Source organism: Mauremys reevesii, linkage group 2 (genome assembly GCF_016161935.1).
Source record: "Mauremys reevesii isolate NIE-2019 linkage group 2, ASM1616193v1, whole genome shotgun sequence".
NCBI lineage: Eukaryota > Metazoa > Chordata > Testudines > Geoemydidae > Mauremys > Mauremys reevesii.
The window spans coordinates 272,633,024-272,643,951 of NC_052624.1; the positions used below are offsets into that span (position 1 = coordinate 272,633,024).

At 43.6% G+C, this 10,928-nt stretch overlaps 1 long non-coding RNA gene across 3 annotated transcripts; it reads left to right on the forward strand.

Annotated features, from left to right (window-relative positions):
* The first annotated feature begins 1,481 nt into the window (after nt 1-1,481).
* Nucleotides 1,482-10,067, forward strand: LOC120398428. 3 transcript variants are annotated; one of them, XR_005594402.1, is made up of 4 exons: nt 1,482-1,695; nt 2,462-2,974; nt 5,947-6,103; nt 9,177-10,067. It is a non-coding gene; the product is annotated as an uncharacterized LOC120398428 (long non-coding RNA). The 3 variants fall into 3 exon arrangements; XR_005594401.1 differs by lacking the exon at nt 2,462-2,974; XR_005594403.1 differs by lacking the exons at nt 2,462-2,974; nt 5,947-6,103.
* Nucleotides 10,068-10,928: the final 861 nt, after the last annotated feature.

Genomic DNA, 10,928 nt, shown 5'->3' on the forward strand with positions numbered 1-10,928 from the left:
CTTTGGTGTGGCTACTTGCATGCTTAAAATTAAGTGCAGGCTTGAGTTCCATGCTGAACTGCCGCATAAATGCTATAACTGGGACACCCTGGAAGACAGCTTGCCATCCTGATTATGGGCTGACTTCTGATACCCTTATTTATCTTAAATCATACCTTAAACCACAATGATCCCATTGATTTCAAATCATTGGGACCACTTGTGTATTAAGGTGCCATCCAGCATGACTAATCTCTCTATCTGTTTATCCAGGTATGTATATGGCCCTTATCATCACAGTATTTGTAGCTCCAGTTCAGTGAAGCATTTAAGCATATGCTTAAGTTCATTGCTATTCAACAAAGTATTTAACCATCTGTATGAAGTCTGGGGGGTTAAACATCAGCTTAAATTTAAGCATGTGCTTAAGAGCTTTGCTGAATAAGGATGAACTGCAGAACTGGGGCCTGAATAAGGGTATCAAGATCTGGCTCTCCATGGTCACCTCAACAAAAAGAAGTAGTTTTGCCTTTATATACTGTGGCTTTTTTCCATCCAAAGAGCTCAATGCACTTTACAAAGGTGAGAAAGCATCAGATGGGGAAACAGATTCAGGGAGGTTAAACAACTGAGTGAGGTTACCCCGAGTCCACAGCAGTGCTAGGATTAGAATCAGGGCTCCTGACTCCTAGCTCTAGCAATCAGATCAGGCCGCCATGCTGTGAGACAAAAAAGAAGCAGTTGAAGATAAAAGTGCATGAATAAAATAATTGTTTGCACTTAAACAGCACCTTGCAGCTGAGCATCTCAAAGCCCTTTTCAACATTAATGAATGGAGTTTCACAGTTTCCCTCTGATGTCACTCACCCATTTTACAAGAAGGTGAAGCTAAGAATCAGAAGCTAAGCCTAAATTTTCAAAACGGGCATCTCAGCTTTTAGGTGGCCCATTTCGGATACCTAGGTCTTGCTTTCAGAGGTGCTAAGCACCCACATTCTATCGAAGTGCACTGGAATTGTGGATATTCAGTGTCTCTGAAATACAGGCATTAGCTGTCTCAGGTTCAGAACCCCCCAAAATGGAGACACCCCAAACTAAGTGGATGCTTTTGAAAACATCAGCCCAAGTAACACAGGCAACCTGTGGTAGAGCTGTCCTTAGAACCCAGATCTTCAGTGCTTGAACTAAAAGATCTGCTGTGTTTTCCTCTCCAGGTAAATTATATTTTATATATTTCATCTTCATTTGACCTTCTTGTCCATGTTGGTTTGCACCTGCCCACTAAGTTTTATCAAAATCTTCTCAAAGAAAAGCTATTTCAATCTCCAAGTGTCAGCTGTGTCAGGAATCAGGCCCTGAAGCAGAGTCTGTCTCAGGGCAACCCAGTGAGTAGAGCTGGCCTGCTGTGGGCTGCCTGATTGGCTATGTCACCTGATTGGTGGGAAGAGTCAGCAGACCAGCTCTTAAGCCCAGCAGCAGGCACAGCCAGCTGGCTAGTCAAGGCATTTGTTGCTGTCTGTGTGTGGCCACTTTTCCCCACTCCAGGTAACTCAGCTTTGCCATTGGGTCTGATTCTGGCCCTTGGCTCTGAATACAGACTTCTGTCTCTGAGCTCCTATTTTTGATGACTGTCTCCTGCTCTAACTTACTAAGTACGGTTGCCCATGTTCTGGTTTCTGACAGCCTGCTTTGGCATCAAATCATGTGACGTTACTGGTAAGAATCTTTCATTGTTTTGTTGCAAAATCATAAATTGATCCAGGTTCTTGCAAAAGGTTCATGAACCTTTCAGTGAACCTGTTTTGAGTCTTTAACAAAAGCTCAAATCGGGCAAGTTCCCTGTGATCGTTGGATTTTATTATGAATAGTCTTAGCTCTGCTTTTTTGCTAGTCACAGACATTCCCCCAGTTAACTGAAATTTATGCTAATGCTGTCCTAATTAAGCAGCAATCATTGCCATTCACTATCATTAGTTTCAATTGATTCCTTGGGAGGTATCCTGATAAAGTAGTCATGCTCATTAAGAAGAGTTCACTGTAATAGGATCTGTATGAAAAGAGGTGGGTGGCAATCATTTACTAGACCTGAGTACAGCATTTCCTCACTAGTTAGTAAAAACTAGTTTAGTTTAATACTTCTTCCCAGACTGAGAGATTTCACAACAGCTTTCAAAAAGGATATCCTTCTCAATTGCGTTATGATGTGTATTATTTATATTACGTTAACATCTGGCAGCCAGGGCCCCATTCTGCTAGGGCCTTACAGGGGACTGTGTCCCTCAGAAAATGAGGTGAAGTGTTTTTGTGTGAGGACAGGGCGCAAGAAGGACACATGGCCTTAGAAATAGCTGTGGAGAAATATGAGGGGTAGCTGCACACAGGAAGGGCTGGCTGGGAAGTAGGTTGTATGAAGGGGAAACAGAAAAATTTGTATTTATCCTTCTGGAAAACTGCTGTTTTTATTGTCTCCCTTGCCTTGCAGATAGCAAACTCGGTGAGGCAGAGACTCTTCTGTTTGCACAGCGCATGGTGCAGTGGGGTCTCAAACCCGGCTGGGGCTGATGCTGGAATACAAAAAATAATATAGCACAGAGATAGTCCTGGCCCTGAAGGCACCTACAATCTAAGCGTCTGATAACACAGCAAAAGCAGTGCACCGGCTAGCCAACCTGAGCTGGCTGCATCCAGCTGGCGCAGATCTTAACAGAAGTGAGGAAAGTGCAGGATGAGCTTCAGAGTAGGCTAGCGAGACAAGTACATACCTGGGGTCAGACCATGTGGTACAACCCCAGCACGGAGGCCTCCACCATTGCCTGTGCTAACTGGATTCAAACTAGCTTGGTTAGGCTAGTCCAGGCACAGCTTTCGCTGAGGAGATGTATGTTAGGTGGATTAGTTTATAGATGACTAGTGGATAAAACGGATGGAGGAGCGCAAGGTAACAACGAGATGTGGTGCTCAGCATTAACACCACAAACCAACTGCCTAAGCATTGGTGAGTGCTCGTCTAATGGGTTTTTAATGTCAGTCTAATATGATTGAGAGCCAGATCTTGCTCCCATTAACTGGTAAATCAGTGTATAATTCATTGATTTCAATGGGAGCCGGAGTAGGTCCTTTATTTAGTGCCTTCATCTTTCTTGTTGAAATGGGCAAGTAGGCACCATGCACTAGGAGGGTGGTGCCTAAGGCCAGTCATAGCTTGTACTAGTGTTGGTGGCTGGCTGTGTGCTTTCCAGTCAGGGGGCTGTGTGGCCTGGTGTGCTCAGGAGATTATAAAAACTGCTTGTGAGTCATGCCAAAGCCCCCTGCACGTTCTCAGGGCTGAGTGTGACAAGATGGCAGTGCTGTTCCTGCAGCTAAGGGGCTTTGAACTCAACTGGGATTTTCAGAAATGCTCTGAAGCCCCCATGTACTCAACCAGACTGCAGACTTAGCTGTGTCATGGGCATGATTAGGCCTTTGGGTGCCGGTAACTTTGCGGGTCACTGTGCAAACACAGCTGGGTACTGCACTCCAAACTGGGTTGAACATACACAAACACACACAAGACACAGATAGCTGGAAAGAGAGTAAGCAGTAGCTAGAGGGAGATTAGAGTGTAGGGCAGGACAATTGTAGGGGATGTGATGGGGGGGGGCAGATGCATGTAGGGCAATGCAGTTCAGAGGGGAACTTGCAGCAGCTACTGGCTGTGGCACAGTCACCCCATGAGCATGGCTGGGATATAAAGAGTCAAAGGAGTGATGGGTCATGGCTGGTCTCTGCTCAGTTAGGATAACATGAACTTGCATTCAACAGAATCTACATGCCAAGGAGAACCTCGTGGGTCTGGCAGGTTATCCAAAGTACATGCTCAGCCCCCAAACCATCCTACACTTCCCCGATGAGCTGGGGGAGAGGGGAGTCGGCAGAGCTGGCAAACAGGAGCTACAGCCACTCAGTTTCTGTCAGTGTATGGCCTCATTAGCCTCTTGCTAGCTTCGCTGTGGGCTCCCAGTGCTGGTGTGTGAGAGCTTTTATTTATAATGTGGTCTTAATAGCTTAGTGCAGATTATTTTGTATGGAGGGCTGTATTTTTCATAGCATTGATTCTGCCTGTTGGGCAGCTGTGTGTGGCAGCATTTGAGGGATTGTGTGAATGTTTGGGAAGGGTCAGAGAAGTGGTAAATCTGCTGCCAAAGGCCCTTGAGAGTTTTACATCTGGTGTTAGCAGCCTGAGGGTGGTGTACCCAGCAGGTGCTTACCTCCTGTGATTCTCTGTCCCTGCACATATGGAATTGTATTCAGCTAAGGGATGAGTTAGAATCAGACATTCCCTCAGATGTTTCCTGTCAGATGGTCTTGCATGCTGGTAAACTACTGGAGGGAAGGATTAATTTTAAATTAGCAGCAGAAGCAACCTGTCTCTGAATTTGAGGATAACATTTCTTCTTTGGAAAAGGAACTGCAGACTGACTTGGAATTGTATTGTCAGCTGAGAAGAGGAAATGCTTAAACAGTTACAGCCCAATAAAAGAAAGTGGCTCTTACTAACAGAATGAAAATGAAGGAAGTCAGAGGACCCAGTCCTGCCCCTGCCCCCTCGAACTCACTGACCACTTCCACTGAAGTCAATGGGGACAGGATTGGGAACTAACAGCAAGAACGAGATTTTTCAGGATTGAGCACCCAGTCCTGCTCCCATGGATGTACATGTGACCAGGAACTTGCAGACTAATCCCGGGAGCTGCTACTCCCTCCAGCACACATTGAATGTAGTGTGTGTTGAAGGGTCCCATTGTCTCAAAGGTGATACTTCAGCACACCTAGCATGGTCAGCCCCTAGAGGAGGTGGCCTCACCGCTGAAACTTTGGATGGAATGAAGGCGTTCCTTGAACTCTGATTTGGATGTATCTCTTCCAAACTGGAGCTGGGCAGGAAAAGGTTTTCCTGCACAATGAACAACTTTGGGATGGTGAAGTTTATCAATATCTCAGTCTGGTATGAAAAGTAAATCTCTCAAATCTTCACAAATTGCAACATTTTGTTTTGATGATTTTAAAATGTGGTGGTTCAATTTCAACATTTAAAAAAAAATCAAAGCTTTTTAACTAGAATAGCTTGTATTTCAAAGCAATGTTTCAATCTAGAAAAGTGATTGGAAATGGAAGGTTCCCAAAACCTTTAAGATCTTTTGTCAGACCATTTTTAAATTAAAACTGACTCTTTCCCATACAGTTTGTTTTGACAAATTAACTTTTTCCAGTGTAAAAATGTTTTGGCAAAAATTCCTAATTGGCTTCATTCCAAGCTCCCTGTACATCCTAAAGTAACAGTGAAAGGAAACTCTCTTTGGAGATTTGTAGAACCACTTATGGATTTTCTCATCTCTTCTTTCAACACTGATTTTTGTGTTGACTTAATCAAAGCGTTTTTAAACAAAGTCTCATCTGCAGTCCTAGCTGGTCTTTCTAAATCCCAAATCACCATACAAATCTTGTTGCAACAGCATGTTCTCAAACGTATGGAAAATATCCTAGTGTTTGACCAATGAAACTCCAGGTCATTTTAGCTGTGGCCAGGTTTGAGTAAATGTTTGTTTTTAATATTCTCAAGTTATGATTCTTTTTTTTTCTTTGTATAAGAGGATTACACTTCAAAATCTGGGAACAGAGCTAGATGCTTCCACAACAGGAGATGCTAATAGGTGGTTTTCTTTGCAAGATTTTATATAATGTAGTAGGAAATGTTTGGCTTTCATTGACTTGGTTTTTTATCTGCTGATGGACTGTTATTTCTGGTAATGACCATAAACACAAAGGCACAGTCCTTGCCCCAAAGAGTTGACTTCTGTAATGCCTGTGTGTGTGTGTGTGTGTGTGGCTTTTTTGTTTCACTAAATGCTGTCATTTTCTCTGTCTTAAAATTAAGACTTTGCAGACAGTGCTATTTCTTCTCTGACTTTAGCGTTATGAACTCTCTAGAGACTTCGCTCCTGGTTCTGGGAGAGACTGAGCTCTGTAAATTCCTATTCAAGTCAATAAGGGGAAGAATGGTATTGATCTTAAGGCACTGAACTGGGACTCAAGTGATCTCCTGGTTCAATTCCCAGTACTGCCAAGGCGTCCTGGGTGACCTCAGGTAAATCTCTTCATCTCCCAATTCCTCCTTTGTAAAATAAGAATAATAGCAACTGAATAAAACTCAAAGGCCTGTGATATACAGGAGATCAGAATAGGTAATCAAATTGCCTTCAACTCAGTGAATTAATATTGCCTTTCTTCCATTCTTGATCTTGCATTCTAAATAGAAAAGACAATCGGTGCCAGGGCTGTTTCTTATTCTGTGCTTGTACAGCATGTAAGCACAATGGAATGCTGATCTCAGTTAAGCAGTACTGTAATACATATAGCAGCGATTTGGGGTCAGGCCCTTAGCAAGTAATATTGAAGGTCTCTTTTTATTAAATGGAGGTCTTTGTTCTGAGGATGGGGCTCTATTTTTCTTTTTTCAGGTGATACCTTGCATTGACTGCTGTTCTCTGTTGCAAAACACGCAATCAACGAGGAAAAACTTGGTACCCTTACCAAGACTCTGCTTAAGAATTTAGTAACTACAAACAAAATAGGAAGACATGTAAAGAATGCTCCCATTAAATGACACAGGGGATGCATCCAGAGTTGGAGAAAATGGTAATGTGCAATAGGTAGCTAGGAATAGCCTCCAGTATTAAAAATTTAAGTCTGCAACTTGTTTATAGCTGCCACTGTGTGCACTTGGAGAGAAAAAGCACAAGCACAGGGTAGATTAGCAAAAGTTTACCAGACTAGGCAGGATGAGGAGCAAGTTTAACCCTGTGTTTCCCTAATGACAGTTGGCATTTTTTCCAGTAACTTAAAGGGAGGAGGAAAGTGTAAGATCCCTCCAGAGCTTACACTCTAACTTGAAAACCTGATATCCCCTTGTTGCATCTTGAATGAAAGGGGGGGTGGCACAGGGGAAGGAAAAAGTGGGGCAGCAGGAAGAATAGATATTCAAAACCTGTTAATACACCTGTTCTCCTGCCTACCCACTAGCAGCTGGCAGTTCACTGCAGGCCCTGCTGGGCAAGTGGGTATTGAGGGCTTTGGAGAAGACAGGATAATGGCTTTATGGACTAATTCAGGGAGAGCATTGCACCTGGCGGTCATGGACTGGGGTGGGTGGAAAGCAGCAGACACAAGGGTGATTATCACATTCTGAGGTGCAGTTCAGACCAGAGAGGCATTGTCACCAACTACCTGCGATGTGGATGCCTCACAACATTTTTGCTGTTATAGCTCCCATCCTGGGGTGCTCAAACAGCATGCAGGTCACACCTGGAGTGTCTGTATCTCTGCAGTCCTGATCCAGCAACTCTGACCCTAGCAGCCTATCAGCAACAATCCGGCCACACGCTGGTTTCCAGCAGCCTAGGTTATTGCTTCCAGGGTGACCCCAACACATGTCCAGTTGCAAATTGTCTCTCTTCTCCCTCCCCCCCATCCCAAGTGTGTTCTGAACTGCCCAGGAAAGAGCTGGACAGTGCAGATAATAACAGACCCTGTAATGGGTCAATAAGCAACACTTTGCTGCTTTAACTGGAGTTATCCAAACACAGCACTAGATTAGCTTTGATTTAAAAAAATAAAAGTTTAACTACAAAGAGGCTTTAAGTGATTATATGTATAATGTATTAGTCAGAAATCTTTAAGAAAAATACTGATGGAAAAGTATCAGAGGGGTAGCCGTGTTAGTCTGGATCTGTAAAAGCAGCAAAGAGTCCTGTGGCACCTTATAGACTAACAGACGTTTTGGAGCATGAGCTTTCGTGGGTGAATGCCCACTTCGTCGGATGCAGATGGAAAAAGCTTTCTGGTTACTAAAGCTTAACATGCTAGATGTGGTTCAAGGTACAATCCTTATCACGTGTTCAGTGACACTACCGACCACACTATCAAGACAAGATCCTTCCCCAAAGTCAGAGGGCAGGTTCCTTTGTCATCTTAGGTGAAAGTGTGTGTCAGAGGGAGGGAAAGAGAGAGAGGTCTTGGGGTGCTTTTGCCTCTCACTTTTATAGTCCAGTCACCCTTTGAAATGCATTTTCCTTAAGGTTACCCCTAGTTAAAATTCCTTCCCACTGAGGATGGAAACATGGAGGCTTGTGGTGAAAGGTTCCATGTTTGTCAAAGTGCAAATTGACCTGTTCCTGCCTGCCTTCATTGCCAAAGAATCACCACTTGACTAATGAATGTCCATCTTTGACACCTGTCTAGAGGTGTCAACTTGTCCTTGAGAAACACATTTAGCCCTCACTAGATTTCCTAGTAAACATGTGCTGAAATTTTGACTGATACATTTTTCATAGCTTTACTTAGGTTGCTACACACGTCACTATATTGACCAGCTAGTTATTCATTCTCAAATGATCCCTCAAGGCATATTTTGTACAAATATTAATAGGGTGTGACTACAGGGTACATTTGGTCACAGTGACTAAGGTTGGAAGCTTTGATTGGGTGGGGGGGCGCACTGTCATGCCTGTTTTACAGTTGAGGAAGCTGTCAGAGAAATCACTTATCTCAGGTCACAGGAGAAATCTGTGGTGGAGCCAGGTAACCTGACTCCCAGGCTTGGCCCTTGACAAGGTAATCAAACCTCCCTGTATATTACACAGCAAAAAAGTTCATGAACTCAAGGCTGTTCAAAAGGTTTGCAAAGCTTTGTACTCCATGAGACTTGCCCATCCCTTATTTCCTCTGTCCTTTAGACCAAAATGCTGTGAAAAGTAAATATTTCTTATGTCTGGCCACATTCTGCAATTCTTTGTTCAATTGTATCCAGTAAAGGTGAAGCCTTTTTTTTTTTCCCTGGGTGGGGATCAGCACTCACTTCCCTGGTTACATTCTGCACTTAAACAATAGCAGAAGCTATTGAGGTGTGGTTGGTTCTGTGGCTCATATCTCACATACATGTACCTCTCGTGATTATTGAGGCCAATGGGTTTAATAGGATTCCATAGTTCTCATGTTTAAGATAAACATAAAGGCTTGCAGCTCAAGCATGAGGGTCCTTATATCCCGCCACTAACTTCCTCTGTTAGCAGAAACAGGATCCTCTGAAACATCTCATATTGGCCATTGTCATACACAGAATAGCAGATGACAGGCCATTCTTGTTTTCCTCTGCCTTTCAGAGGAAGGCACCTGTGGACTTACTCTGCCTTTTTGGAGCAGCGGAGACAGAAGGAGACCCATCCGAGGAGAAGCATGCCATGCCTGGGAGATTGTAGGACCCATTTGGGGTTGTAGTAAACGACACTTCGATTAATACCTGTTCAAAATTTTCCTTGAGCACACTATATTTTTTGCATCCAGAACATCACCATAAATTGCTACAACTTGCTGTAGTGTTCCACCCCCATCTCTGAATGTGTTGTAGCTTGTGATAATTTCAATAAAATATTTTGAGCATGCAGAGAGACATTGTTAGTGACTTTTGTCACAAGATGGATGCACTTCGCTCAACAGAGCAGTCAGTCTTTGAAGGAAATATATCAAAACCAGGCAAGGCGGAGACAAGCATCTGAATGCAACAGGGAAAGAAGAATTGCCTCCTTCAGTTGCCAGACAGTCCCTCAGTTTAACAGAAAAGTCACTGAAACAGATGCAAATCACATACCATGGCTGTCTGTTTAGAAACCAATACACGATGTAAACTCTCACAGACTATTAAGCAGGTGGCAACCATTTAGCTTCAGTATTGCATGCTCTCTAAGGAAAAGAAATATACCTGACAGATGCTCACTATTCCGAGTGTACCCGAATAGACAGAGGGCAGACACTGGACACCATCCTGTTCTCTTGGGTGATGTCTACACTGGCAACTGAGTGACACAACTTTTGTCTTTTGGGGTTGGGGGGGATGGTGTGTTGTTGTTTTTTTTTTTAAACACTTCTGTCAGCAAAACTTGTCTTTCAGAAGTGCTCTCTGCCAACAAAGCTAACCTCCGCTTGGTGGGGGTGGAAATATTTTGTCGTCAGGAGAGGCGCACAGGGTAGCCGCTGTCTGCTTTTAGCAGCATGGCTGTAGTGAACTAGCCATGATGCTAAAAGCGGCATAGTGTAGACAGCCTTACTCTGGATTAAACTGATCAAACGCAGCTGGAGTTAGTGGAAGTGCACTGTTTTAAATGAGATGAAAATCAGACCCACTAGTCTCCAGTTGAATTTGCCTCCCAAATATACATGCTGCTAGTGAGTGAATCAAAGGTAGCTGAAATGCTATATGCATTGCTTCCCTGTGATTAGTAGCAGCTGATGATAGTGTTTTCTGGACTATTTTAGGGTCCTATCCTGCAAATGCCAAGTACACTCAACTCCCTTTTAATTCAGTTGTGACTTGTGGGGGCTTATGCAATCGAGTCTTTTATTTGCTCTTTTCTTTGAGTGCCCACTCCTGGAATCTTAGTCACATGAGCAGGCTTTTGGTTTTAACTTCAATGGCTTTAATATACCTGGATGTCAACTTTATCAAGTTAGGTTTTAGGTTGAAATTCTCAAAAGCTGATTAGGAGATGTGGGTATAAAATTCCCATTAACTCTTAAATGGGATAAGGATGTCCAAATTCCTTATGTGGCTCTGGGAAATCTCAAATTTATTTATGAATAAAAAATAAAAGCAGTGTTTGGCATATGTACACTTTCGGGTAAGGATCCCAAAGCCACTCTTCTAGATGTTGGCTAATTAAGCCTCACAGCACCTTTTGTAAGGCTAATACTACACTACCGCCCGTGCGGCGCGTAGGGGCGATCGATTTCGAGGATCGATATATCATCTAGACATATCGATAGATATATCGATCCCCGAATCCTATCGATTTCCAGACTCCCACCCGAACTCCACGCGCGCGGGCGCGTGGCCGGCATGGAGCCCCCCGATCCGATGG